Source organism: Triturus cristatus, chromosome 6 (assembly GCF_964204655.1).
Source record: "Triturus cristatus chromosome 6, aTriCri1.1, whole genome shotgun sequence".
NCBI lineage: Eukaryota > Metazoa > Chordata > Amphibia > Caudata > Salamandridae > Triturus > Triturus cristatus.
Genome location: NC_140589.1, coordinates 1,931,794,156 through 1,931,821,864, shown reverse-complemented (window position 1 = coordinate 1,931,821,864; position 27,709 = coordinate 1,931,794,156). Strand labels below are relative to the sequence as shown.

Sequence of the window (27,709 nt, the reverse complement as noted above, 5' to 3'; positions counted from 1 at the left end):
GAAGTTCTCGTTGAAGTTCTGACTCACCCTCTAAATCAAGGGTTTATGTAGGACGTCTTCTCATCGACTAACATTGAAGGTGCTAAATCATGGATTCAGCAAAAGAATGACAATTTCAACTAATCGGAACATTGAATTATTATAGGGCGTCATAGTGCCTTACCACCTAAGCACTATCCCACCGCATGAATATGGATTTAGCCCCCGTCAGCTCTTGTCCTCCGGAGATGTCAGAACAAGCTAGTTACAAAACAACGGTGACCCACTGTGAATGAATGCAGTACCACATGCAAGGGGGCAAACCTTGAGAAAAGTTCCATTACTGAGCCCATGTTAGGGCATCTACTTCGAGAGCAGCGTCATCGTAAACCAAAAAAAACGAAAGGTTCTGAGCCCTGTCCCTTAATACCCACTATACTCCCCCCGTTTAGCCAATAGACCCCCTTTTAGGGCTGTTAATACCAGCAGGCTATAATCTTCCTAACATTATATTTCTGAAATACTTACTTAAGGGGGCTTAAAGTCAGCCCTCTCCATCCACGGGCCTGTAATCGGTGCTTAAATTGAGCCTGTGGTTGCAGGTGGGGCCCACCGGCACTTATTTCTAGGCACCAGCACTTATTTTGCCTCATGAGACTTTGACCCTGAAAAAAAGAAAGATAAACACAGGAGAGGAGAGAAGGAAAAAACATAAGCAAAGAGAGAAAGCAGAGATGACAAAGAACATCAGAGTCAGTCAGAGGATCAGGGAGCGGCTTGTGACGGCGACTCAAGACCATGCAGCCTGTGCATTCTGCACCACGACGTCTCTGCAGCGCTGGCGGCAGCTTCTGAGCACAGGTTTGGGCCCTGGCACTTATGACCCATGACCCAGGACCAGGGTCACTAGAATTCAGCATCAGCGAAGGCCCAAACTACATTTCAGGGTTGACAAAACCATCCAGTAAGAAAAGACACATTAAGTGCCATGTTTTGCTGCACATTCCATGGCACTGTTATTTTGTTATGTTGCAATGACGTCACTTTAACACACATTCATATAGTCTGAGCACATGTTTAACACCTGTATACAGCAATCGGCAACTAAAAGACGACTTTTTCAGTAAAGTTTGACCCAGAAACTACTGCAAGTCTGCAATTGTTGCGACCCTTCCATGATCGGCTGGTGTCAGGGAAGAGGGGGGGAGGGAGGGGGGGTTAGTGAGCGGGACGAGGGGGGATGAGGGGGACAGATGAAAAAAAAAACGTCCCTGCTGCCCGCAGTATTGCACCCTTCTGGTCCTGTCTACTGCAGGCACGGGCTTTGAGACTCCCCGGCGCCAATCCTGACCCTGCGGCCAATCCTGACCCTGGGGCCAATCCTGACTCTGCGGCCAATCCTGACCCTGCGGCCAATCCTGACACTGCGGCCAATCCTGACCCTGCGGCCAATCCTGACCCTGCTGCCAATCCTGACGCTGCGGCCAATCCTGACCCTGCGGCCAATCCTGACCCTGCGGCCAATCCTGACGCTGCGGCCAATCCTGACCCTGCGGCCAATCCTGACGCTGCGGCCAATCCTGACCCTGCGGCCAATCCTGACCCTGCGGCCAATCCTGACCCTGCTGCCAATCCTGACCCTGCTGCCAATCCTGACGCTGTGGCCAATCCTGACGCTGCGGCCAATCCTGACCCTGCGGCCAATCCTGACCCTGCGGCCAATCCTGACCCTGCGGCCAATCCTGACCCTGCGGCCAATCCTGACGCTGCGGCCAATCCTGACCCTGCGGCCAATCCTGACGCTGCGGCCAATCCTGACCCTGCGGCCAATCCTGATGCTGTTCTCATGCATGAGATCCAAGTCCGGATTGGCCTGAGTGCCCTCGATTTGCACTGTCTGCTGTCTCCATCCAAGCAAGCAGCTCGGGTTGGAGACAGCGTCAGTGTGCATGTCGGTTTAGCCCCCCTGAGACGGCCGTCTAAACCCACATGCGCACTGACAACAGTGCCCACCACTGCCCCTCCTCACTGGTACCCCGAGGGCCCCGCGGCCAAAGACTCGGCCATGGAAGGAGAAATAAAGCGAGAATAAACTAAGCCTGGGCGAAGCACTACGCTACGCTCGTGTAGTTTGCGAAGTTCGCGCTACTTCGCACTACGCGAACTGCACGTAGCACAGTGCGAACACGCGTAGAGTAGTGTTGCGTATTGCTGCGGTAATTTTTTGCTTGCTCGCGGTCCTCAACGTCAAGTTGGCGACCGCGAGCAAGCAAAATGACATCTCGGCGAGACTTTTTCCTTGTTCGCGATCAGCAACTTCAAGTTGGCGATCGCGAGCATGGAAAATAAACCTCCCGGCGAGATTCCCAACGCGAGGAGGTCAGGTTTCTCATTGCGAGTGGTCGCGTATGCTCGCGACCTCTCGCGATGAGAAACTACCAGTTCGCGTTGAGAAAGCTGAAGCTTGAGTAAAAATCTACTCGAGCAGCAGAAAACTACAGCTCGCACTGTGCAAGATGCCATTTTCAATGAGTGCACAGTGCCGGTTGCTTGTCCGCACTGTGCAATCATTGAAAACGACATCTGGCACAGTGCGAACAAGGCACTACGCAGTTCGCGAAGTGCTACGCGTAGCTCGCGTAGTGCGAACTTCACTTTGCGTAGCTTCGCGAAGTGCTACTACGCGAACTACGCCCAGGCCTAGAATAAACACGTTTTATTATCGCTTTCTCTTTCATGTGTTCAGGCTGTTGGCGGAGACGGCACTCGGAGGAGCCGTCACTGAAGCGTCTGTGGGTTATGTGGCAAGTCTGGTGAATTCATAATTATGCAGAAGGTTCCAGAATCTCATAATTCCCCTGGCTGCGCCATCAAACCTCAGGCACGCCCTCTACAGGCCCACAAGGAAGGGGTCCGGAATACACGGACACGGTGTGTCATGGTCCATGTACTCCGGACCCTCCCCCTGCGGGCCTGTAGAGGGCGTGCCTGAGGTTTCACGGCGCGGCCCCTGAGCATCAGGAACGTTCATTGCGCCACATGTGCGACCTTGAGGTTGAAACTCCGTGGGAAAGAAAAAGAGAAAATTCCGAATTCCTCTAGTCCAGTTCCAGCAGGGTCTGGTGTTGATGACAAATTAATCATTAAATAGAGCATTGCAAAGGCGTTTACAGAAATGCTTCCTGCTGCTGCCAGGCTGTGGCTGGATCTGTAACGTATGAATGTTCCGGTGCCCCCCCCCCCCCCCCAGATCTCTGCCGCGTCATTCACTGGCTGCCGAAGCAGCAATAGTGGGAAATAAAGGTTTATTGTCTTTGCGCGCTCCTGAAGAGTTGTCGTTTTTTCTGTCAAATATGAAAGATTCCAAGATCTGTAAATGAATTCCCGATGACCTCAGTTTAACGTGTGAGTGTGGGCTACGGGCGGGGGGGGGGGGGGGAGGGGGGAGGGGGGGCACCCTGCTTGCTTTTAATAATTTCTCGTTAAACCACTGTAACCAGACGTGTGTAAAGACCAGTCAAAAAGCGACAGATGGAATACCTGAATTAATCTCAGCCACTAATATTTCTCTCAAAGGGGCGTGGCCAATAATGTAATTACAGGCGTGGCTTAAAAACACATAAGCTAAAACTCTGTGCCTAGCATAGTATGCCGCCTGACTTGTATTTTGCTGTTTCTGTCATTGCATCCAGATATATGATACAACAATAACATCATACCTACGACAAGTCAGGACTATTGGCTTTGTCAATGGTTGTTAGTTGCATAAGGTAAATAAGCAGCAGCCATGGCGTGTATCTCCTGAGGTTTGTGTATTAGGCTGGGTAAAGAATCTTAAACCCTGCAACCGCAGACTGGTGGCTGTTTCGACCTTACTGGCTAAGAGGGCGGTGGCGCAATGCTGGGGGTCTAAACTCACCCCAACATTGTAAAGTGGGTCCCGGATTTGCTGTACTGCAAAGAACAACTTGAAATGTATGCCGAGGAACTGCCTGAACCTTCACGCCCTAAAGACTTCGGGGCTCCGCTAACTGTGTATCTTCCGGGGAGCCCTGATCCACAATAGACGTGGTACCCTGAAGCCCCTGCTCTGTTCATCCTCGGGTCTGCCATTTGTGGTAAACCCGCCGCATGTGATGATGTGCATCGTTGGGTCACAGTACCTTTTACAGTGCATGGGGGGAAAGGGGGTTCAGGGGGGTGGGAAGTTCCGAGGGATTTTGCTTTACTCTATGCATCATCATAGGGGTCTTCGCATCCCTCTTCGGAACGCGGCGTGCTACTACCAACTAATGTGCGGGAGCACTGATGTAATCTCTATGTGGTGTGAGAGAGGTGGTGAGAGGTAGGGTCAGAAGTGAGCGGTAAGTGAGTGTTAAAAAATACCCAGCATCATAGGAGAAGAATGTTTTAATAAACCTTGGTGCCGGTATTATTAAAAAGGTGTGGAGTGGAGGTGTGTTGCATTAATGTACAACCTGCGTGTGTCAACATGTTTCGAAGCCTGCTGCTCCTTCTTCAGGACGGGTACACAGATCCCTAGCCTACTCACATCCATGGTGTGACAATGTCAACCACACCAGTATTATGTGTAGACAGAGGCTACAAAAAAAGGGGACACAATGGTCTCAGTGTTTATAAGTAAAAAGGAAATTCCTTATTCGCAATTTGCTGTTTTTGAAGCCAACGGCCTCACGAGCCTTAGATCGAAAGGGACCCTGTGCACATTGCACTCGGTACCGAATTGCTGCCTCGCATGAAGGTCCCCTTGCGGCTCCGTCGATGCTGGGTATTTTTTAACACTCACTTACCACTCACTTTTGACCCTACCTCTCACCACCTCTCTCACACCACACATAGAGATTACATCAGTGCTCCCACGTATTGGTTGGTCGTAGCACGCCGCGTTCCGTAGAGGGATGCGAAGACCCCTATGATGAAGCTTGACACCAAGGGCCCTTTTGGTGTGTGAGGGGTCTTTAAGAAACACGATCTTTCACGTCACCAGGCTTCTCCTTCCTCCGCCTGCTCCCATTTCTTTTAGTCATGGATGTGGGTGTCTGGCCAGAGAGGTGTGCACAAAGAGGAGAGGAGGGCCATTAAATGTACAGTTTCAAGCTGTATGTGCATGTGTCTTCATTTAACAGTGTTTGCTGTTGCACTGCACATTCACCAAGTCACCTTCTTTTTTCTACATCAGGAGGAACAGGCTTCTCAGGCGCTGAGGTTAATGTAAAGTGTTGCTAATGCTAGATAAAAACAATCTATATCCAATTGCAACAAAAAAGGCCTTTACCAATGTTTGTTGAAGCTTTCTTTTAGAACAGTTTGTCTCAGATGCTGGACACCTTGAACTTTCAGCTGTTTTTTTAAATGCAGCAGTTTCTGAAAGTTTGACATTTTTATATTGTGTGTTATCACCAGTGCTTGAATTAGCTGAAAATGTATAACAAGCAATAGGTATCGCATTATAAAAGTGTGAGCAGTTGGCATTGCTAATAATAATGCAACACTAGCTATTGGCTTTGTAAATGATAATGGCATTTATTTATGTGTTTGCTTTATAAAATAGATAAAAAAGGCATTGTCATGAACAATGCCAATAGCCTAAACTTTTGCAAATGCGAGACCTATTGCATTGCAAATGCTTGTTTGCACCATGCTATCACTTCTTGTTGAGCACTCCCGGGTCATTGATGAACAATATCTATACCATTACAATATAATAATTACATTTAAAAATTAAACGTTTTCGGCCATGGCTGCAACAATGTGGTACAGGAAGTTTGCCCCCACAGTCGCCCCGGTCACGAATGGTGGTGGGGGAAGCAGAGGGCACAGGGGTGTGGGGGTTTGGAGCAGGAGCGCATGGTGGTTGAGCGAGGTAGGGAGGAGGGGAGGCGGAGGACTTGGGGGGGGGGGGCGGTGGGATCGTGCCTCGTGCCTGGAGGTCGACGGCACTGTCCTTGGGTGGGCTCTGATATGGGCGCCAGTGGGGGATGACAGCGAGGATTCCGCTCCCGTTGTTTCTTGAGCCGTAGGTTGGGAAAATTCTCCCCCCCTTACCCGGATGCTGGTGGTCGCTGCTTCGGGTTTCTGGCGGTCCTGAGAGGGTCCAGGGCGGGGCTCCAATGCAGCACCCCCCGTGTTGTGGTGAGTGCAGGGACGGGCTCAGCACTGGGAGGATGCAGGTGGATGCGGCTTGGGGTTCCTGGCAGTCCTGGGGTGCTCCCCGTGTTGGGGCAGGGGGTGCATGTCTACTTTTGGCTGCGGGTCTGGGCGCGAGGTGGCCGAGCAGCACTTTGGCAGGGGTTATGGCGGCCAATCGGCGGAGTCGCGCACGGTGGGGTAGATTGGCGAGGCTGCGCATGCTGTGATCTTGGACAGATTAGTGGTTTGGGCTGGATAGAGGTCCGCACACAGGCTGAGTTTGGCAGAGAGCCGCGGCCTGAGAACGGTCAGGGCTGCCTTGCACGTCTGGCTGAAGGGCAGGCCCAGTTGGAGCTGGGCAGGTTCTCTGGAGGTGCGGCAGAGAGGGGTTGATGTTGGGGGAGGCGCAACGGGGGCAGCCTGGAAGGCACTTTGGCGTTGAGGGGAGGCAGCACCACGTAAGGTAATGGGCGGCGACCCAGGCAGAGCGTCTTTTCTCAGGCGTCTTATTTATTGTATGCCTTTTAATGCAGGAGAAAGTGAAAGTGCGCCATGCGTGCGCCGTGTTCACGCGGGGACAGAACAGCAGAGAGGCGAGCCTCGCTCGCGAAAGTGAAAGGGGGGAGGGATCGCAAGAAGAGACGCTGTGGGTGCACATGGGATGTCCGGGGGACAGGAGATGTGCACACCGCGTGGCTGTACGTGCACGTACACCAACTACAATCCGCCAAAGCCTGCGCGTGCCCATCTCCTGTCCCACTTCCGAGGCAAGTCAGCAACAATAGAAAGGAGAGGACTCTAAAATATGTCTTACCCAAGGCCCCAAAACATCCGTCAGGTGGCGCTGTTTCCAAAATCCGAATGAGCACATCGCAGCAAGATAAAAGTAATACAGGCATTTCTCGGGAGGAGGTATTTCTGCAACCTCCTCACTTTCCGTGATATAAATCAATATTGTGATATTATGTGCCTGTGAGTCTCTTTGGGTGGCTGAACAAAAGGTAATTAAACACACACAACCTTTCTCAGTACAGAAAGAAAAAGAAACATACTTATAAAATTGTAAAGGTTTCTAGGCATCAGCTGGTTACTGGGCCATGAGCTCTCAATGTGTGTTTACTTCAACTGGTTTCCTGTGGTGGGTTTTTTGTGTAGTTGGGGGGAGGGAAGAAGGTTAGAAGGGAGGGTCTAAATGAGCACTTGAAATGTTGAGGGAGACATCCCTCTGTGCTCCCGAAGAATGCTGATTCCAGGTTAAAGCAACGCAGACACGGCCTCCCCAGTGCTGAGGCCTCAGGCCAGCTCCAGGCACAAGTATGCCTTTATTAGGGGCTTGTACCACCCGAACACCCCCTAAGGCTGCACTTCTTGGTATGCCATCTCTATGGATCTTTATTTATACGCCCAAGGGTTCTTAGTCAAAGTACTAAGGCCAACAATATTCATCTGCACAGGTAGAGACTCCTCAATGTCATCTATTCCACATCACCAAGGTAAGAATTTAAAGGAAAGTGTAGAGTTACTTTTCTAACACCACATATAATAAACCTGACAATACTGTGGTAGTCGATACTGTGTGGGGGGGTGGCAGATGGATATTTGGGCAGATATCACAAGTGCAGGTCATATTCACATGGTTATATTGTGACTCCCCAATGTGGCTCCGGTACCATTGTGTGTGTGTGTGGGGGGGGGGGTGGGGGGCACAGATAGCCCTGATCCATTCTTTCTCCACACCTCATCAACTCACACCCATACAACAGGGCCAAGCAGTTCTGAGAGAACTGGTTGCAAGTCAGGCTCCACTTGGAAGGGCTGTGGAACATATGGCAGCAATCAAAGTTGGAAAGGCTTCCCTGCCTCAAAGGATCGCTGCACCCAAGGATCTCGCATCTCTCCAAGACCAAGGCCAGGGCCTTGTGAATGAAGCCCACACTGAAAGAAAATGATGCAATCTTCAAGAAACTTAAACTGACCCAAAGCAGCCTAGAAGTGCAGCCGCTGAGCTTGATAAAGTTACCACATTGGACAGCACGTTACCTTGTCCTGACGTAGCCTGTTGCGTGTTCCTTCCGACTCGGCTACACCAATGAATACAATAAAAAGTGTGAAGGAGTTAAGCAACATCCATACTCCAGATGCCCAAGGACAGCTGTCTGAGACTTCGGGTATTAACATATTGTTATTATTTTATTTATGTTATTTATAAAGTTTTATATAGCGCAAACAAGATCCCGAAGGATATCAGAGCACTTTACAAAGGAAGGAAGGACATAATTCCATTATTGACAAAAAGTAAGAATACATAACAGGAATAATCGCATAATTCCCCGACAAATGAATCACGGAGAGTAGTACAATAAACGGGTATGTAGCAGCCTACGAAAGGGGGTACACAATGCGGAAACGAAGAGCATAGATCCAATATCGACATCAAATAGGAATACACAACAGGAATACTCGCATGATGGACTTGGCGCCTCGATACAATGCAACGATTCGGGATGAGGAATCAGTTCTTGCAGCAGCACAGCAGGCCTTGCGTCGGAATTGGTGCTATGATCTCTGACTTCAGAGACCGGTGCACTCGATGTGGCGTGCACCGATCTCTCGAGCTGATTTCTTCTGCGATGCGTCGGAAACAGGTGCGGATGCATCATGCTTCTCCAAGTTGCTATTTTTTTACAGCTCCCGGCGGCAAACAGCCTCCAGAGGTCCAAAACAACAGCAGGCAACTATTAGCAGGTCAGAACTCCCAGCAAGGAAGTTCAGGGGAGCTGGTGGTGAAGTCTTTGTGTCCCTGAGACTTCAGAACAGGAGGCAAGCTCAGTTTCAAGCTCTTGGATATCTTCCCCAAGCAGGGGACACAGCAAACAGCAAAGTCCTTTTCACTTTCCTTGGCAGCAAGCTGCCACTACAGGCCAACCCCAGACAGCAAACAGTACAGGGCCAGTATTCCTCCTCAGTTTCTCCAGCTCTTCTCCTTGGCAAAGGTTTCTTTAGATTCCCGGAAGTGATCTTTGATCTGTCCCTGAGACATCCAACAGGAGGCAAGCTCCACTTCAAGCCCTTGGAGACAACTCTAAGAGCAGAATGATGAAAGCACAGTCCAGTCCTTTCCCTGCCCAAGACAAAAGCAACCACTGCAGGCCAACCCCACAACACGCAACACAGGGACAGTACTGCTCCTCCAGCTTTCCCGGTCCTTCTTCCTGGTAGGTTCCTTATTAACAAGTATCTTCCAAGCTAAGAGTACAATCTGTGTCCTTTTAACTTGATGAGCAGGCCTTGCAGCGTTAGCGAAGCCATTTCAAACTTCAGAGGAATGACGTACTATGCACGAGAAGGAAAAATCTGTTGACAGAAAGCAAATAGCGTAATACTCAGAAAGGTATGCAGAGAAAACCGCCAAAAGTGTTCTAGGAAAAAGGAAGGAACAGAGGCGCCAAGACGAAAATGGAAGGGAATGACAGAGATGCAACAGCATCATTTGCAGAAGAATGACAGTAGAGTATAGAGGATGATGCCACAGAGCAAGAGAGATACAAACACAAAAGGGGGAAAGATGGAGGACGAGAAAGATGGATAAGTAATAAAGTGAGAAAGCAGGGATAAAAAATAATAATCTGTAGGCGTGAGCTAGAGGCAGGAGTGTCTGTGGATGGCTTGAACAGGCGTGAGGTGAACTCAAGAGGACACAACACTGGTATTCGACAACCCAACCTTCGACAGCGCTGGCCGTGGGCGTCTAAGTAAGACCTCGGGCCCCCTGTCTTTTACAAGTTAAGCACTGGGGAAAGGGCATTTGGAACACTTATCATGAAGAACTAATGGAAGACACAGTTTAAAAAAAATCACTATGATGCGTTCAGTGTTGACCGCGTCATACCGCTTCTTTTCCTTTTAAGACATGTTTCACAGCAGTGCAGCGCAGCGTGTCTTAAAAGAAAAGAAAAAGCACTATAACGCAGACAACTCGTGCCATGTCATGCTGCTTTTCTTTTTAACTTCAAGCCATGTTGTACAGCAGCTGTTGCTCCTGTGCACCATGTCTAACAATACATTGACAAAAACAATACATTTTGCAGCAGCGAAATCTATTGGCTTCGCCAATGCTTGTTCATTCCTTTACAATTAGGTGCATTTTCGTAAGATCACCCCAGACTGCTTCCCCTATTTCCAAGTCCACTTGAGTCAAGATTCTAAAGTGGAATGTGTAGATTTGAAGTTGTAATATCTTGCTTCAGAAGAATGTTGTTGAGTTAGTGGCTGGGCTCCTTGTTTCTTGTCCACAAAACAGCAGCTCAAACCAGTCGTGGGTGAGTTGTATGAAATGCAGTCTGGGAACCTGAGTTCAGTCTTTTTCTGGGATTTCCGAAAGCGAGGAAGACTATGTTGTACAATGTAGTGAGGAAGACCACGACTGTGAGCCACCACGAAGGAACTATAATATAAGGAGGTCAAAGGATTACTCTATAAGTCACAATATCCTTATAATGAAAAGCACAAAGGATTGCTCTATAAGTCGCATTATCATATATTTATTCATTCAGTGTTTTGTATAGCGCAAACTTGACCCCGTAGGGTACCAGAGCGCTTCACAGTACAGGACATGATCACTTTTACAGCACAATACTCTGTATAGCAATTGACTTATTAAAGTACAGTTCAAAGTTGTCACGGCCACTTCTCTTGATAAGTGCTTTAGCGCATTCACAGAATGTGAGACTAGAGGAACCATGTCATCAGGGGAAACAAGAACCTGTAATGAACGAATGAAATGAGTTCTTAGCAAACAGCGCTTGTGAGGTTAAGCGAGCGGATTTAGGCGAGTCTTACGTGGAAGTTCTGTAATGGTTACGGTAGGAATTTGTTCATTAGAAAGATCTTGATTTCTTTCTTGAATCTCGCGCGGTTGGGTAACCTTCTGATGTCTGGAGGTGGTGAATTCCATATTCTCGGTGTGAGAAGGTGGCCTGGTATATGCTGTCCACTGGTTCTAGTGGGCACCCTCTATCAGTCCAAACGACTCTTATGGTGATAGGTTAAAGACAACCTTTATTGAAAGCTATCCTAGTGGTAGCTGTGGAGAGCAGCCTTCAGGCTAAGTCTTTAGAGGAATGTAAAGCAGCTTGGTTTACCAGATTATAACCTCCTGAATGACCAAATGAAAGGAGAACCACACAATAAATATATAAAATATATGTATTTATTACTAAACACTCTCTACTAACCTCTTTATGAGATTAGAGATCAAGGTGTACAATATTAAAGCACTAGAACGACAGTAAATAGCACAATACCCAGCGCGCTCCAAAACCATATACTAAGAAAGTAGTGTAACAACCACGACTTGACTAGACACAGTGCCTAGAGCACGTAGAATCGCTGGGACCCCAAGGAACCACCCAAGGTAGTGACACAGGGGACCTACGGAGGACGTGTGCAGTGTGAGAACACAGGCGCGAGCTCCGTACAACTCTATGGGGAAGTCACGGTTGGAATTTTAAAGATTAAGGACACTTAGGAGAGGACTTGAAGCAAACCCTTTGGAACATAGAAGGTTCTAAGGCCAGCACCATTGAGAGTACCGAGGTACCCATGTTACCTATCCCAGGGGAGCCGCGTGCATAGGGGTCAAGTGGGGTCGGAAACGCTCGTTGAGTTCAATGGCGTGATGCGAAGAAGTGCTGCTGCCGGGAAGATGAGAAGTGTCCGGTGTGATCCAAGCCTGGATCGACGCTGAGAAGAACCTGAAAGCAGAGGGGACAGAGTCTGGGTCACTTCACTGTGACCAGGGGCACAATAGACGAATGCCCACCGATGTCTGGTGTTTCAGGTGAGAAGAGTTGAAGCTTAACTCTGCAGCCACAGGGACCTGGAGACGTCGACGATGTTCAAAGTCCGCAGGTGAGCTGTCCCACGAAGGATGTCGAGTGGTGGGGGGTCAGTGTCCGGATTGAACACCAACAAGCCTTGGCAACTGCAACCCACCCGGTCAGAGAAAAGATGCTTCGGTGAGGACCAGCAAGGTCCTGGGAACTCCCCAAGCAATGGAGAGTCAGGGCACATCTGGAGCAACCAGGAAAGCCCACTGAAAGTTAAAGTTCTCTTCTCAGGGACCCACAGGTCGATGGACCAGGGATCGCGAAGAAACTTCGAGCTGAATCACAAAATACCAGCCCACGGAACACTCGTGGAGTGTAGGCCGGAAATATTCAGTGGAAATACTGCTCGGGTCTGGACTACAAGTAGCCCAAAGCACAGCCTCAGGGATCGCCAAAAAGCATATGAATGTACACTGTGCCCAGGGGTTCGGGATGCATGGTCCCCAAGAGGGATGCGGTTCTCAGAATTGCTGAGAGAACAGATCAACCTCAGAGACCACGGGAATCCACCTCCTGTGTTGTAGAAATCTTTGGGTCCTTCAGGAGCTGCGTAGATGCAAACCGGTCAGATGCGTTTCAGGTCCCTGCCTTGCAGGGGAGTAACTCCTTTACTCCAAGGGAGATTCTTCAGTCATCCAGCGTAGTGTAGATAGTCGAAGTACTTGGTTTCTGTAGCAGAGTTTCGTCCAGGTAAATCTAAAGTCCTGTAGTCAGGGGTTCCTACTTTATACCCAAGGAAGGGGTGGGACAAACTCTGGGGACCCACCTATGGGGGGGTCGGGACAGAGGGGTGGCTACACCCATGTCCTTTGTCCAGTTTCACGCCAGAGCTGGAGCAAATGGCTCCTGCAACCGGTTTGAGCTGGACTATGCACAGGGACATCAAATGTGCCCCCAGTGCAGACATCAAAGCATTCTCATAGTGCACCCACACAGCCCCAATACACTAAAGAGTTTTGTCCAGCAGCAGGAGGGCAGATGCGTGTCTGTGGCTGGCAGCATACATTTTGTGATGCCAGGGTCAAGAAAGCTGGTACCAGGTGTACTGGTGTTGTCATATTTCTCCCTTTAGTAGGGTGGAATCATACCTCCCACATCAGTTACTGGTGTGGAGGTATGATTCCAAGGTGTTTGACACCAAACACGACATGTTTCCATGCAGCCGTTTTAAAGTTAGCATTTACCACGAGGTTATAATGCACTTAAGAGTATATGGTTGGCTGCATCACAAAGAACCCTGGAATATAGGTTCCGAAGGCTGCAGGGGGGCTCTGCTCATGTATGGGCACCCTCTCACATAAAACCCAGCACCCTGCCTTCAGAATTGATAAGGCCTGCCATAGGGGTGACTGATAGGTTTATAAGTGCAGGGATATGGAGTAGATATAGTGAACCTATATCTAAGTAAGGGGTGCATGCACCACCTTACACAGGCTGCTATAGCAGACCGGTTGGGTCATTTTGAATGGTCTACCAGGGGTGGCATAATACCTGCTGCAGCCCCTGAGAGGCCTCTGGGGTACCTATGCCCTGGTTACCTAGTATACCATATACTAGGGACTGATAAGGGTACCCCAGAATCCAATCTGGAGTGTACCTAAAGTACATGAACAACCAATTTAGGGAGAAAGCAGATAGACTGGGGTCCTGATTAGCAGGATCCCAGTCAGACTAAGTCAAAAACCAGCAAAACACCAAGAGAAAAAGTGGGGTTAACCATGCAGTCAGATTCCACCTTCCTACACTTGGTGCAGCACCTGAGAACGCTCTGTCCTAAGTTTTATTTTTGCGGAAAATCGGTGGCTTCAGCACTAGGTCTCTGGCGCTCCTGGATTGTCTGCTTCCCACAGAAATCTCCAATTTCTGAGCTAGATATCTTGGTGACATGAAGTGTAGAGCTTTGTGTGTTATCCACGCCAGTTTGAGCTGAATTCTGGCTTCATAAGGTAGCCAATTCAGCGCTTTCAGGTGAGGAGAGATATGGTCGAATTTTTTTTGAACCTGTTATGAGCCTTGTTGCTGCGTTGAGGCAGGTTTTTAGAGGTGCTGTTGCAATTTTGGGGAGCCCAGAGAGCGTTGTGCATCCGTATTCGATCCTCAAGATTACTAATGCCTGAACTGCCATTTTGAGGTCTGCTGCTTCGATGAAAGGTTTCAATTTCTTAATATAGCTCAGGTGAAATCTTGCATTTATAGCCAACGTGTTGATGTGTGATTGCACGTTTAGGCTTTGGTCTAGAGTGATTCCTAGAGATTTGGTTGAATCGACGATGATCGGGGTGCAGTTGAGTGCGGTGATCAAGTTGGTCCATTCTTTTATAATGGGCGGGCTTTTGGTGGCGGGAAATTTGGAGGAATTCTGTTTTTTTGTGTGTTTAGTTTATGCTGATTGCTTGCATTAGTAAAGCACTTTTGGTGTAATTATGTTTCATAAATGCCCTACGGTCACCTCACACACTGTCTTTCAAGTCAGAGCTCTAGGGCACCATTGGTTTCCCCCTTCTCCTCTGCATGTTCCTAAATGTTCTCCTCATTTTCAAGAGTGGAGAAAGTCCCACCGCTTGCACTTGGCATACATCTGTCTTGGTGCCAAGCAGTCGGTGCGGAGCCTCTTCAGGGATGGTTTTTTAGATCCTTTCAAAAGGACAGTGATAAGGGTCTAGAGACTAAGGGGCCAAGGAGTAGATTTATCTCTTGATAATATGAAGCATGGATTTTAGGAGTAAGTGATGCAAAACTGAGAACTTGTTCTTAGGAAAATAATCGCCTCAGTTCACTTACTTTTTCCAGCAGAAGTGTCAGGAGATAAAAAGTTCCATTTAGAGGTGTCAGAAGTGTATTTAAGAAACCCTGCTTCTAATCATGAGGAAACAGGAACAACAGACTGTGGTGAGACAGCAATGGCAAAATGTCCTCAGATACTATTTCTAACTTTGAGGATGTAACTTATCCAAAACTGGGAAGTTAAGATTCATGGTGAGACAAGATATCACCATGTCCATTGATCATCCGAGTCATAATTCGGAAGATGTTGCCTTTCTTCCTTCATGTAACCAAAGAAATTACAAACAAGTAGAGCAAACAACTTCAAATAGGCAAAGTCAATAGGTCTGGGTTTAATGTGCTAAAGGATGCATTGTAAGCTCATTAAAGCAGACAAAGAAATGAAATGTAGACTGTAACGAAAGATTTGTTGCCTTCTTTTGTTTCTATGTCAAAGAAAGGTCCCATACCAAGTGAGCCTTCATTATAGTTCTTCTTTAGTGTCTATGACATAAGAAGAAAGGAAAGGCGTTAATGAATTCTGCTTTGCCACCTCTCCCTCTTTTGACATAGAAACAAAAAGAGGGCCATGAGCCTTCAGTTCAACCTGCCTTACATTCCTATGAAACAAAAAAAACAAGATCCAACCGCACTTACGAGCAGTCACCAGGCGGGAAGGGCTGGCATGGGAAAACGTTAGGTGGTGGGCAGGGGGCACTAGGAGTGCACAGTAAATAGTGCCAATATCGGCAACTGTAGTCACATATCAACATCACAATACATCAATAAACCACACGACACCTTGTTAGTGGAGAAATTTGCTACAGGTTTATTAGCATACCCAATATGCCAACATGGTGGGTTATCTTACGGGCGATCCCAGGCCAGGCCAACCCGTATGCCGCCTGCCCGTCTGATAAGCCAAATTACACCGTGGCCGTCGCCAATTGGTGCATACCAAATCTTGGGAGGGGCCACCCCTCCCATCCGTGGACCACCAGTCCACTCGCTTACTCACGCCTTCCCCCGAAAGAGGTGGGCGGAGCGTTCCTGGCAGCCCCCGGTTGCTCAGACGCACAACCGCCCGTAGGACTAACGGGGCGCCATAGTTCTTCCAGGTGACAACGCAAAGACATCCCTGGGTATCCTGGCTTAGCACCAAGCTGTGCTGCTGCATGAAGTACCCCTTGGTATCTGCAGACTCTGGATCGCCCTGTAACTCCTCCACAGCCTTGGGAGTGGCCACTGTCACTACCAGGCCCCCCCCCCCACCAAGGCATCCCTTCCTACTTACACCATGCTGCTACCAAGGCCTCCCATAGGTCCAGAAGAAATAAGTCCATGCCCGGTCCTGAGAGGTGCACCCATCCCCCTACAGGCACCCCGTGGACTTGGCGTGAAGTAAACCATATCTGATGAAGCCAAAACCTCTTTGCTCCGTGAAACTACGCATGGCGTGGTTGACTATCCTACGCGATACCTCACTGGCGTCCCCAGAGCTCGCTCCTCTCCAAACAGCCCGTGGTGTGATTTCTGACCAGAGTTCGCATCACTCCAGGGTATTGCTCAAATGACACAAGGTGTCCCTCATCTCTTGGAGCAGAGTTCTCCTCCCTAGTGTGGTCAGGTCATTTCCTCCCAAGTGAATTACCAACATGTGCGATGGAGGCCACCCTCCCCGAGTCTCTGCTGCAGTTTCCTGGTCAGTTCACTCCAACGCATTCCCGGATAACCCAGCCACGTAATGTTCGTGGCGGTGAAGCCGTGCCGCCATTTTCTGACCTCCGCCCACGGAGCCAGTCTCATGATGCCTGAATGGCCAATTACCCACACTTTGGTTCCTGATAAATAAAGAAATGGTGGGTTTGAAAATATTTATTGTACTAGGGAACAAACTGCACAGCACATCTACAAATTACATCATAACACAACACTACAACCGTCCAAGTGGCCTGGGCCCCACTCGTGACAAATTTACACAGATCGATGAGGGTGCAACCTGTGCTGCCGCACACCACCCCTCCCGCCTAGGGCCTGATGTACCGTTTGTAGCACTGAGACTCCCAGCGCCCCACTTGCTTGATACTCTCAGGTGGCATCCCCGCTAGGAATGCCGTGGTTGCAGCCCCAATCCTGAAGGAGTGGCGACTGAATTTTTTGGCCCCATCTGTCTGCCCCGACAACCGTAGGCAAGCCTGCAGGATGTAGTCTACTTGGAACCTCGTCACCGGGAACCCATCCTCGTGCACAAGAAGGTATCCTGCACCTCCCGGGCGGAGGGCCAAATAAGCTTTGACCCATAGTAGAGGACAGTATCTGGCATCCCCCAGGCTCTGCAGCAGGACCAACCTCCCTAGCCCGGACTGGTCTGTTTTGGACTGCCTCACTACTATCCTGAGACAGCCTGAGTCTATGTCAATGTCTTTGATGTTCAAGGATACCCCGGAGGTGTCCAATTTGGATCGCGCCACCAGTTCCCCGATCCTAAAGGCCCCGAAGAAAGCCAGTGCGAAGCAGGCTGAGAATAGGGTTGCCTCATACCCCGAGCGGGTGGCCCTAGTCATGCAGTCGAGCAACCCTTGTAGGATGGGGTAACTAATGGGAGACCTGCTGTCAGGCGGTCGCGGTTCATTCCTAGCCCACCCCTTCAGTGCAGCTTTGATAACAAAGGCTTGGGTGGGGTCGAACTGTCCCCGTAACCTGGAGTGGTGGATGATGGCAGACAGGTGACCCAAGGTCCACGGGTGAGATTTCCCCCCATTCTTGGCCCACAGCATGAATTGTTGCACTCTGAGTTCCATGGTAGCCCGATCCTCCTCCCATGCCCCGGTGATCACACAAACTTTTTGCAACACAACTCCTGTAACGCTTCGCCGTCCTTGGAGCTAAGGACCGCTCTCCCAAACCCCTCATCCGTTGTTCCACTTCAGAAGATGCCACAAGTGTGGCGGGAAAAGGGCCATTCCTTCTCTCGCTCTCGGCCAGGCCTCCCGGAAGCGGTGCCACTGAAAGCGAGAAAGAGCGTCAGTGGCTACGTTCAGAACCCCTTGAATATGCCTAGCCCTGCATTCCACATTGTTCTTCAAGCATGCCCTCACTAGCTCTCGCAGCAAGCACAACACCAGGGGGCAACTAGCTGACTGTGTGTTGATGGCCTGTACAAAGGATAAGTTATCTGACCAAAACAGAACCCTTTTCGCTGCCAGCACCCCAGGCCATAAGTGAAAAGCGATAACTATGGGGAAGAGTTCCAATACAGTGATCTTGGACGTGATCTTTCTCTTGTGCCAGGTGTTCGGCCACTTCTCGGCACACCACTCCCTGTCCATAATCACGCCGAACCCTTCCCGGCCTGACGCATCTGTGAAAAGCGCCAGTTCAGTGCTATTGGCCCAGGGCGCGCGCCAGATGTCAGACCCATTGAAATTGTCCAGGAAGTCCGCCCACATGAGTAGGTCTTCCCTCATGCCTCTGCTCAGCTTGACCATGTGATGCTTCTTCTTAACTGATGCTGTGGCTCTGGCTATCCTGCGCCCAAATACCCTTTCTGCTGGAATTACTCTGGCAGCAAAGTTAAGTTTCCCCAGGAGGCTCTGAATGAAAGCCAGAGAGGCCTTATCCTTCTCCACCGCTAGCCTAATCTGCTGGCCCAGGTCACGCACTTTGTCTGCTGGCAACCTGGCTTAGCCTAACTAACCCTGGGCGCGACACTACGCTCCGCCCACGTAGTGTACGTAGCGCTGCCTGCTTCGCAGTTTTCGAAGTAGGCAAAGCAGGCAGCACCTACGTACACTACGTGGGCAAAGCGTAGCTGCCTCCCGCCCACCACCCGCCTCCCGCCCGCCGTACTTTTAAAAGGTAAAATAAATTTGTAATAAAGCAAATTAGGCACTTACCTGACGCGCGGCGTCTCCCGGGGCTCCCTCTTCCTGTTTTTCAATTTTCCTGACAAATGCGCATGCGCGGACGCCCGCGCATGCGCATTTCTCGCAAGGTGGCACGTAGTGGGGCTACGCGAAGCGCGTAGTGTGCGTAGATTTGGGCACACTACGTGCTGCTTCACGTAGCGCCACTATGCCCACTACGCCCACCCTTAAGCCTAACACCGTGTCCAGTTCTATGCCGAGGAAGGTGAGGACCTGCGCTGGCCCTTCTGTCTTTTTAGGAGCTAGGGGGACGCCAAGCTGCTGCGCGAGTGTATGAAAACTTGTTAGTGCCACCTTGCAATCCTGAGTGCCATCCCTCCCGACGAATAGAAAATCGTCTAGGTAGTGGGAGACTCCTGCCACCCCAAAGGAATGCTGTAACGCCCATTGCAGGAAGGAGCTAAAAGCGTCAAAGAAGGCACAGGACACCGCACACCCCATGGGCATGCATTTGTCAAAGAAATACAGGCCGTCTAGCTTGAAACCCAGCAGGTGTTGGCTGCTTGGGTGCACTGGTAGCAAACAGAAAGCCGTCTCAATGTCCGCCTTTGCTAGCCAGTCCCCCTTGCCCGCCCTCCTGCCAAGGTCCATAGCCACATCCAGCGTACAATATGACACAGAGCAAACACCCTCTTGGAGCCCATGGTTCACTGAGTCCCCCTCCGGGTAGGATAAGTGGTGGATACGTCTTAAGGTCCCTGGTTCTTTCTTGGGTAACAGCCCCAGAGGGGAAACCACAAAGTTCTCCAACGGAGGCACCCTGAACGGACCCGCTACCCTCCCCAGTCGTAGTTCCTTCCTGACTTTCTCCTGCACTACCGCCGGGAGGTCTCTAGCTGATTTGAGGTTGTCTGCCTCCTTGCAGGACAACGGGCCTATGAACGAGATAATGAGCCATCAGAGAACCCCCCCAGCAAGAAAGCGCTGTCTGCTTTGTTGGAATACTTCCTAAGGAGGTTGAGCATGTTGCGCAGGTTCACTGGGGATGGCCCTTTGCGCGCGGGGAATGCTGACATGCTGGGAGGTACCAGGGACCGGATACCCCTGTGGCAGTTGACAAGTGGGAGCGAGCTGCAAGGCGGTGGGGCAAGGGGGGTGGCAGGGGGAGCTACTAATTCTGGTTGCGCTATCTCAACTGGACTGTTTACAAGTGTCTGAAGGTTTCTTGTCCTGCTTGGACTGACACGTGGTCCCAGCGTGCCGGCCCCCGCATTTGCTGCACACATGCTGGAACCTGCACTTGCTACCCCAAGAGCATGCCCCTGCGTTGAAGAGGTTGCACGTCCCTGGCAAGACTCTCTTGACCCCCCCCCCCTGTTGCCCCCCCTGCGCGCCCCACGAAAGGACTGCTTAAAAGGTTTCGTGCTGGACTGGCTGGGCCCTGGAGGAGAGCCCCCTCCCCCCGTGGCCTTTGGCTGGGTGACTGTGCTCTGCCCTCTCCTAGATCCCATGTGGTCCATCCACAGCTGGACCTCTTTTTGATCCCACTCCATTTCCGGGCATATGGCCACCCTGCTCCCCCCCACTTCTGTGCCTCAGTATGGATTAACCTTTGGTAAAGGACAAGCGCCTGACCTTGCTCGGGGAATTTTTCAAGGATGACGGACTGAAGGATGGAGAAGGCGGACAGCCAGTTGTCTATGGACTTCTCTGGCCATTGCTAGAACCTGATTTCCTTGTCATCCTCCTTCCCCCCAACCCTCCGGGCATCTTGGCCATGTTGGCCCAACAAGAGTAAGGAAAAGACGTCCAGAAATTCACGCCTCCAAATAAATTCTTTCACTGCCACCGGCACTTCCCATGACAACGAGCTATGACCTGACAGTAGACGTGCGTGGGTGACCGCCTTCTTATCTGTTGGCGACTGAACTGCCACTGCCGTGGTCGTAACCCCTAGCTGCAACGTGGTGGGAGGAACGCCTGGGGTGGTGTTGGGGACCGGCTGGGAAATGACGGCTGTAGGTTGCGCTGCCAGCGACTCACCCCCAACTAGCTGCTGCCTGTCCCCCATCACCAGTGCCAGGCCTAGCCCTGGGGTCCCAGCAGTCGCAGCCACCGGCCCGGAGGCCACAACTGGCCCCGTAGCTACAACCTCTATGCTCTTGCCTGTGTCACTGCGGGAGGAACCCCCAATGTTGGCCAACTCTGTGGCCTGAGCGCCTTTCCCTTGGAGAGCCCATACATTTGCTGCCGGGGTCAAACCCCCCCAAACAGTTTGCATGTGAGGCTCCCCCGGTTGCTCCAGCCCTCAAGAGGCCAGATCTGACCTCCTCCATGAAGCTCTTTAGAGTGTCATTGAGCTTACCAAAGTCCTCCGTGGTAGCGAAATTCGTATGCGATGTACCGCCGATCGTGGGGGGGACAGTTCCTAGGGACACGGGCTGCGGGACGGGCCCTGGTGCGCCTCTGGGAGTAGGCGCAGGCCGGCTCTTAGGTGGCGGTGCGTCTGCCGGGAAGTCTTTCACAGTAGCCCTGCGAATCCGCTTGGACCGGGACGGGCCAGCCTCCTCGATAGGCTCCTGCCCCGTGGGAGAGCCACCAGAAATGACCCCTGAATCATCGGGGTTGCTGGCCTTCAATAGGTCCGCAGCCCAGGCCAGACCCTTGGACTTGGCAAGTTCAATGATGGCCGCTAGCTGTACATCCTGAGGGGGGCCCTGCTGTGTTTCCTCTACTTGGGACGTCATTGTGAAGAGCGAAGGGGAACCCTGGCTATCCATTCCTCGAGCTCGGGTCGCCTCAGTTATCGTGGATTAGAGCTAGTGCGCCTGACGGGTCCGATCCGGTGAGTTTCTGTGTTAAAATGAAGCAAATATTAGATTGCAAAGCCCCCCCTCAATTGTGCTTATTCTTATGGCCATCTTATGCCTCAAGTGCTCATGGTGTCCCCACTGTTCCTGCTGACCCACTTACACTCCTTTATCACTAGCAGAAGGTCCCGGTGGCTCTGTGGATCATCGGTGGGATCTGTGTAGGTGCAAAGTGAGAGTAATTACTATACACACCCCACAGTAGCTGGTCCTCCGCCTTTCCCGACGGAATGCCTCACGGGAAGACAGTCTCCCCCACCCTGAAATCACCTTGAGCGAGCCCGCTAATGTGGGATAGGTAAGCTGGCACACCCGGACGGGGGGGGGGGGGGGAGGGGGTTCTCTGATTAGGCTGTCAAACGGAGTAAGAGCGTAACACCAAGGACACACCTCGGTTTGCCGGATATCCCTCAGGCAGCACAGGGGGGTCGATCTGCAACTTAGGGGAGGGCGGATCAGGCCTAGCCAACAGGCCACAGAACTCTCCCCCCACCCAGGCCACAACGTGGCAGACCCTTCCTCTCCCCCATGCCCGGGTCCTCTTAATGTGTAGCGCGCTAAACATTTACCGTAAATACCTTACACATGCAGGCACAGGGGCATTGGGTGATTTGCCCTGCATCAGAGGATGTGGACACGTCCTCGAGGCTCGAAACTGGTTTTCAGCAGCAGAGGGGGTGGATGTAACGCTGCAGGCTGACCGCATCGCAGCTGGCGGGACAATCGCGCCGCGCGAGCGTTTACCCGTCCGAGCCGCGGGGGTGGCAGTGGCCTGGGGCACGCTCGAGACTTGTAGCTGGACCGGAACCTATAAATTTTGTGTTGCATTTATATAGCGCGAACTCGACCCAAAGGTATTGGCGCGCTTTACATAGCACCGTATTACATTACACATTCGGGCACTGGGAGATAAAGTGATTTAACCAAGCATCACCGGATGTGGACGAGACCCCGAGCCAATGAAGTTGGTTGGCCCGTTGAGATTCAGAGATTTGCCCAGGATCGCGGCATGTTGAACGTCCACGCCGCGGCACAAACCAGGAAGCCCACCGTACGGGTGGACCCGCCCTACCCAATAGGCCACATCCCCTCCCAGAAGGTGACGGGGGCAAACTGGCCCCTGGAGAGCGTCAGGCGTGCCCCATGTCGCACACCAACACATGCCCGCACTGCAGGCGGGTGTTGCCAAAACCTTTTGAACCAGGACCACCCACACACTGCCGCTGGCGAGGCCCGGTCGCAAGCGTGGCCAATCCAGGAACGGACCTATGGAGTTGGGTTCCCCCACTAATCACTAACTAGACTGCACCAACACTTCGGTGCCCCAGCCCCCGTCCAGCGCAGCGTAGCTCCAGGGATGCACCCGCCACGAGGCGCTCGGCCGGAGCGCAAATCTCCACTCGAAAGCGCTCCATCCCGTACTAGGATAAGACCCAGGCCGCCTGCACCGCAACCCGGCGACCTAGCGCTTCCGCCCCCATTGGGGGGGCAATGGTGAAGGTTTGCGGGGGTGGGGAAGAGGGCCAGCTTCCCGAAGGAAGACCCTCGCCGAGGCCCGAGCCCAGCCTCGGCGGGAAGACACACATGCCCCTCAACACACGCAGCCTCCCAGGCCGTCGCACTGGGCGTAGCTCGAAGCCCGCACCCCCCCCCCCCCCCGCCCGTGGTATTCCGTACCACAGGGCCCAGGGACAGGGTCGGGGCAGGGGGAGGAGGCAAGCGGACTCACCGATGCAAAGTGAACAACCATTGCGACTGTGCAGACGAGGCGGGGCTGCCAGTTGACGCGGACTATCGACAAGCTGCGACCACCAAGGCGAGATGGAAGGGACCAAGAGGCTGAAAGTTGGGCGGGGGACAGTATAAGTACCCCTGTCTCCTCCCCCTCCCCGGAAGTGGGGTCGGCCGGAAGTCTTCCCTGGATCCTGCCCCAGGGAACTAGACGGACAACTCCAGTGCCTTCCTGTGGCACTAAGGGGGCCGCTGCGCAGCCCCCCGGGCAGCCTTGACAGAAGCGAGGGTGCTACAAGAGAGTAGTGGGTGAAGGGAACAAAGAGGTCACAGGGAAGAGGGAGGGTGCTACCATGGAGTACTGGGCGAAGGTAACGAGGAGTTCACAGGGATAGGACGGTGGGGGGAAATAGGACAGTGGGCAGTGGGAGCCAGGAGGGCACAGGAGAAAAAGGGAGGGGCGGTGTCTGGCCCCTGTGATTAGGAGCATCGAGGTCCCTCAGTGGCAGCTCTGCTCCTTGGGAAGGAATGAGGAGCCCCTGCTTCTAAATGCCCCTACCCCTGCCATTCCTTGGGGTAACACAGGAGCCACAACGGTGTCCTTGTCCAGTGCCAGGGCCATCGTGCAGCAAGGATATCTTGGGCACTAATGCAAGTTTGGAAACTGGGCCCCCATTCCCAGGTTCAGGATTTAAAATAACCATGATGTTGGTGCCATGGGCCTCTCATACCTCTCAGTTCTGGTGCCACTGCACCTCTTGCACTATTGATGAGAGTATGCTCCTCTACACAGATAGATGACTGTCCAGAGCCAGCTCTCTGGAGCGCACTTTGAACTGATCCACCATCTGTTTCCATAGTATAATGCTTTGCTGAGGCCTGCACCATTGCTTTTCATGGCACGATTGATGGCAGAAGCTATAGGGATGTTCTAAGGCATGCCAAGTCCCCGGAGGGAAAGTGCGCTGCAGATACAGTAGTTTGGAAATGCTGTTGAGGTCACAGAGAGATTTAGGATCCACCTGGAGGTGGAAGTCAGTTTGTAGTAGAGGAGTGTTACTTACCACTTCACCCCACTGTTTGGTGAGCGAGGTCAGATCTACCTGCAGCAAATCTAAAGATGATGGTGATGATGGTACGAACCTATAGAGCACAACTCTTACCTACAAGGTCTCCTGGCACTCAAGGATTGCATCAGCAGAAAGGAAGGCGCAAGCGTAAGAATCGAAAAGATGAGTTGAGTTTTAAGGACTTTATGAAAGGAAGTAAAAATGGGCTGATATGAAGGGAACGTGGCAGACTGTTCAAGGAAAGGGCTTTGGTGGTAGGAACTGACATCAACGAGAAATCAGAAGTATCAAAAGGGACAGATAATGAAGAAGGGTGTTGGTTAAGGAAGAAAGGTCAGTGCTAAATAAAAAGTATCTTCAAAAGACCACGCTGTTCAACAGGGAGCCAGGGCAACACGTGGAGACCAGCAGAGGTGGAAGCATTTCATTGAAGATGAGCTAAAAGTTTGACCGCTGAGTTTTGAACCAGTTGAAGCTTGCTCAGAAGATAGCGAGGGACCGAAAAAAAATGATAGAATGGAAGATGGACAGCTTGAGAGCAGGAGGGTGGAAAGGATGATGGCTTTGCCCTTTTTTGGACTTGGTCTTTTTTGGCTAAAGTTCCCTAAACGTTTTGCTTTCCCCCTAGACCTTTTTCTGACATGGGGTTGCCAACATAGATGCTTTGGACACTTTGCCACTGTTGATCAATGTCAAAGTGCAAGTGCTCCCTGTGTAAAGTGTAATGGTAATTGGTTGTCCATGGTTGGTATGTTTGCCTTACTAGTAGAGTCCCTAGTAAAGTGCACTATGTGTGCCAGGGCTGGTAATGCAAATGCTGCTAGTGGGCCTGCAGCACTAATTATGCCACCCACACAAGTAGCCTTAAAGAGAGAACTCATGCCTGCCACTGCAGTGCCTGCGCGCAGTTTGTTAAACTGCCTTGTTGTTCTGACAAGTGCACCCACTTGCCAGACCCTACCCTTCTCTTTCTATGCACATCAGACACCCCTATGGTAGGTCCAACGTACCCCTCGGGTAGGGTGCAGTGCATGTGAAAGGTAGGACATGTACGAAGGTGTGTACCATGTCCTGACAGTGAAATAATCTCCATTTCGTTTTTCACTGTTGAAAGGCCATCTTGCCCATAGGATAGAATGGTAAATAGACATAATATCGAAAAAAAAATATCGAGTAGCAAGAATATCGAGTTTTTAATATCGAATGGACAGAATATCGACTTGCAAAAATATAGTGGTGAAGAATATCGAAAAACAGGTAAGAAATATCGATTGCAATAATATAGTTGTTAAAAATATCGATTTTTTTATAGTGTGTTAAGTGTTAGTATATGTGTTAAAAGTATGTATTAATATTGGAATGTATGTTAGAATATTTTTAAATTATTGAATTTTATGTTTTTTTATTTTTTTGTAATTTAATTCCGTAGCGGGTTGTGGGTTTATAGGGGAGTAGGGTGGGAAGTAATTTAATTATAGTACATTAAATAATAATTTATAGGAATTATTAATTATTTTTAATTTAATTTTGCGTTTTACTTCTGTAGCGGGTTGTGGGTTTATAGGGGAATAGGGTGGGAAGTAATTTAATTATATATTATTAAATAATAATTTATAGGAATTATTAATTATTTTTAATTTAATTTTGCGTTTTATTTCTGTAACGGGTTGTGGGTTTATAGGGGAATAGGGTGGGAAGTAATTTAATTGTTATTAGTTAATTATTAATTGGTATTGCAAATTAATTGGTTGTTGATTAATTATTAATTAGTAAATAATTAGTATTAATTGGTAATTAATTTGTATTAATTGTTTAATTGATAATTATGTTAATTGTATTCATTTAATATTTGTAGCGGGCAGTGTGTTTATAGGGGAATATGGTGGCAAGTAATATAATTGTAAATAAATAATTATGTAATTTATTTGTGTATATTGTTAATGAATATATCTTTAATTTAATTTTGCATTTTACTTCTGTAGCGGGTTGTGGGTTTATAGGGGAATAGGGTGGGAAGTAATTTAATTGTTATTAGTTAATTATTAATTGGTATTGCAAATTAATTGTTTGTTGATTAATTATTAATTTGTAAATAATTAGTATTAATTGGTAATTAATTAGTATTAATAGGTAAATTGATAATTATGTTAATTGTATTCAATTAATATTTGTAGCGGGTATTGTGTTTATACGGGAATATGGTGGGAAGTAATATAATTGGAAAAAAAAAATTATTTAAATAATTTGTGTATATCCCTAATTAATATATTATAAATTAATTATTAATTGGTATTATTTGCATTTATTAATGTTTGTTATTGAAAAACAATTGTTTGTTAATTAATTATTAATTGTTAATTAATTAAACAAAAATGTATTGGTATTTAAAAATGATCAATTCTTGTGTGATTGGTAATTAATGGTAATACTTGTTTTTGTATTAATAATTAATTAATTTAAAAATAAAAATACATTTATTATTTTCTCTACTATTGCACTTACTTGAGTGGGAATAGTAATTTTTACCCCTACGCTATCCAATGCTTTCCCTATTATTGCACTCTCTGGAGTGTGAATAGTAATTTTTACCCTCCCGCTATCCAACGCTTTCCCTACTGTTGCACTCACTGGAGTGGGAATAGTAATTTTTACCCTCCCGCTATCCAACGCTTTCCCTACTGTTGCACTCACTGGAGTTGGAATAGTAATTTTTACCCTCCCGCTATCCAACGCTTTCCCTACTGTTGCACTCTCTGGAGTGGGAATAGTAATTTTTACCCCTATGCTATCCAACGTTTTCCCTACTGTTGCACTCACTGGAGTGGGAATAGTAAATGTTACCCTCCCGCTATCCAACGTTTTCCCTACTGTTGCACTCTCTGGAGTGTGAATAGTAATTTTTACCCCTACGCTATCCAACGCTTTCCCTACTGTTGCACTCACTGGAGTGGGAATAGTAAATGTTACCCTCCCGCTATCCAACGCTTTCCCTACTGTTGCACTCTCTGGAGTGGGAATAGTAATTTTTACCCCTACGCTATTCAATGTTTTCCCTATTATTGCACTCTCTGGAGTGGGAATAGTAATTTTTACCCTCCCGCTATCCAACGCTTTCCCTACTGTTGCACTCTCTGGAGTGGGAATAGTCATTTTTACCCCTACGCTATCCAACGCTTTCCCTACTGTTGCACTCACTGGAGTGGGAATAGTAAATGTTACCCTCCCGCTATCCAACGCTTTCCCTACTGTTGCACTCTCTGGAGTGGGAATAGTAATTTTTACCCTTACGCTATCCAACGCTTTCCCTACTGTTGCACTCACTGGAGTGGGAATAGTAAATGTTACCCTCCCGCTATCCAATGCTTTCTCTACTGTTGCACTCTCTGGAGTGG

At 49.7% G+C, this 27,709-nt stretch overlaps 1 protein-coding gene across 2 annotated transcripts in view; it reads left to right on the top strand.

Annotated features, from left to right (window-relative positions):
• ITGB3 (integrin subunit beta 3) overlaps positions 1–27,709 on the top strand; it is a 391,103-nt gene that overhangs the window by 233,112 nt on the left and 130,282 nt on the right. The gene's annotated exons all lie outside the window — the stretch shown is intronic.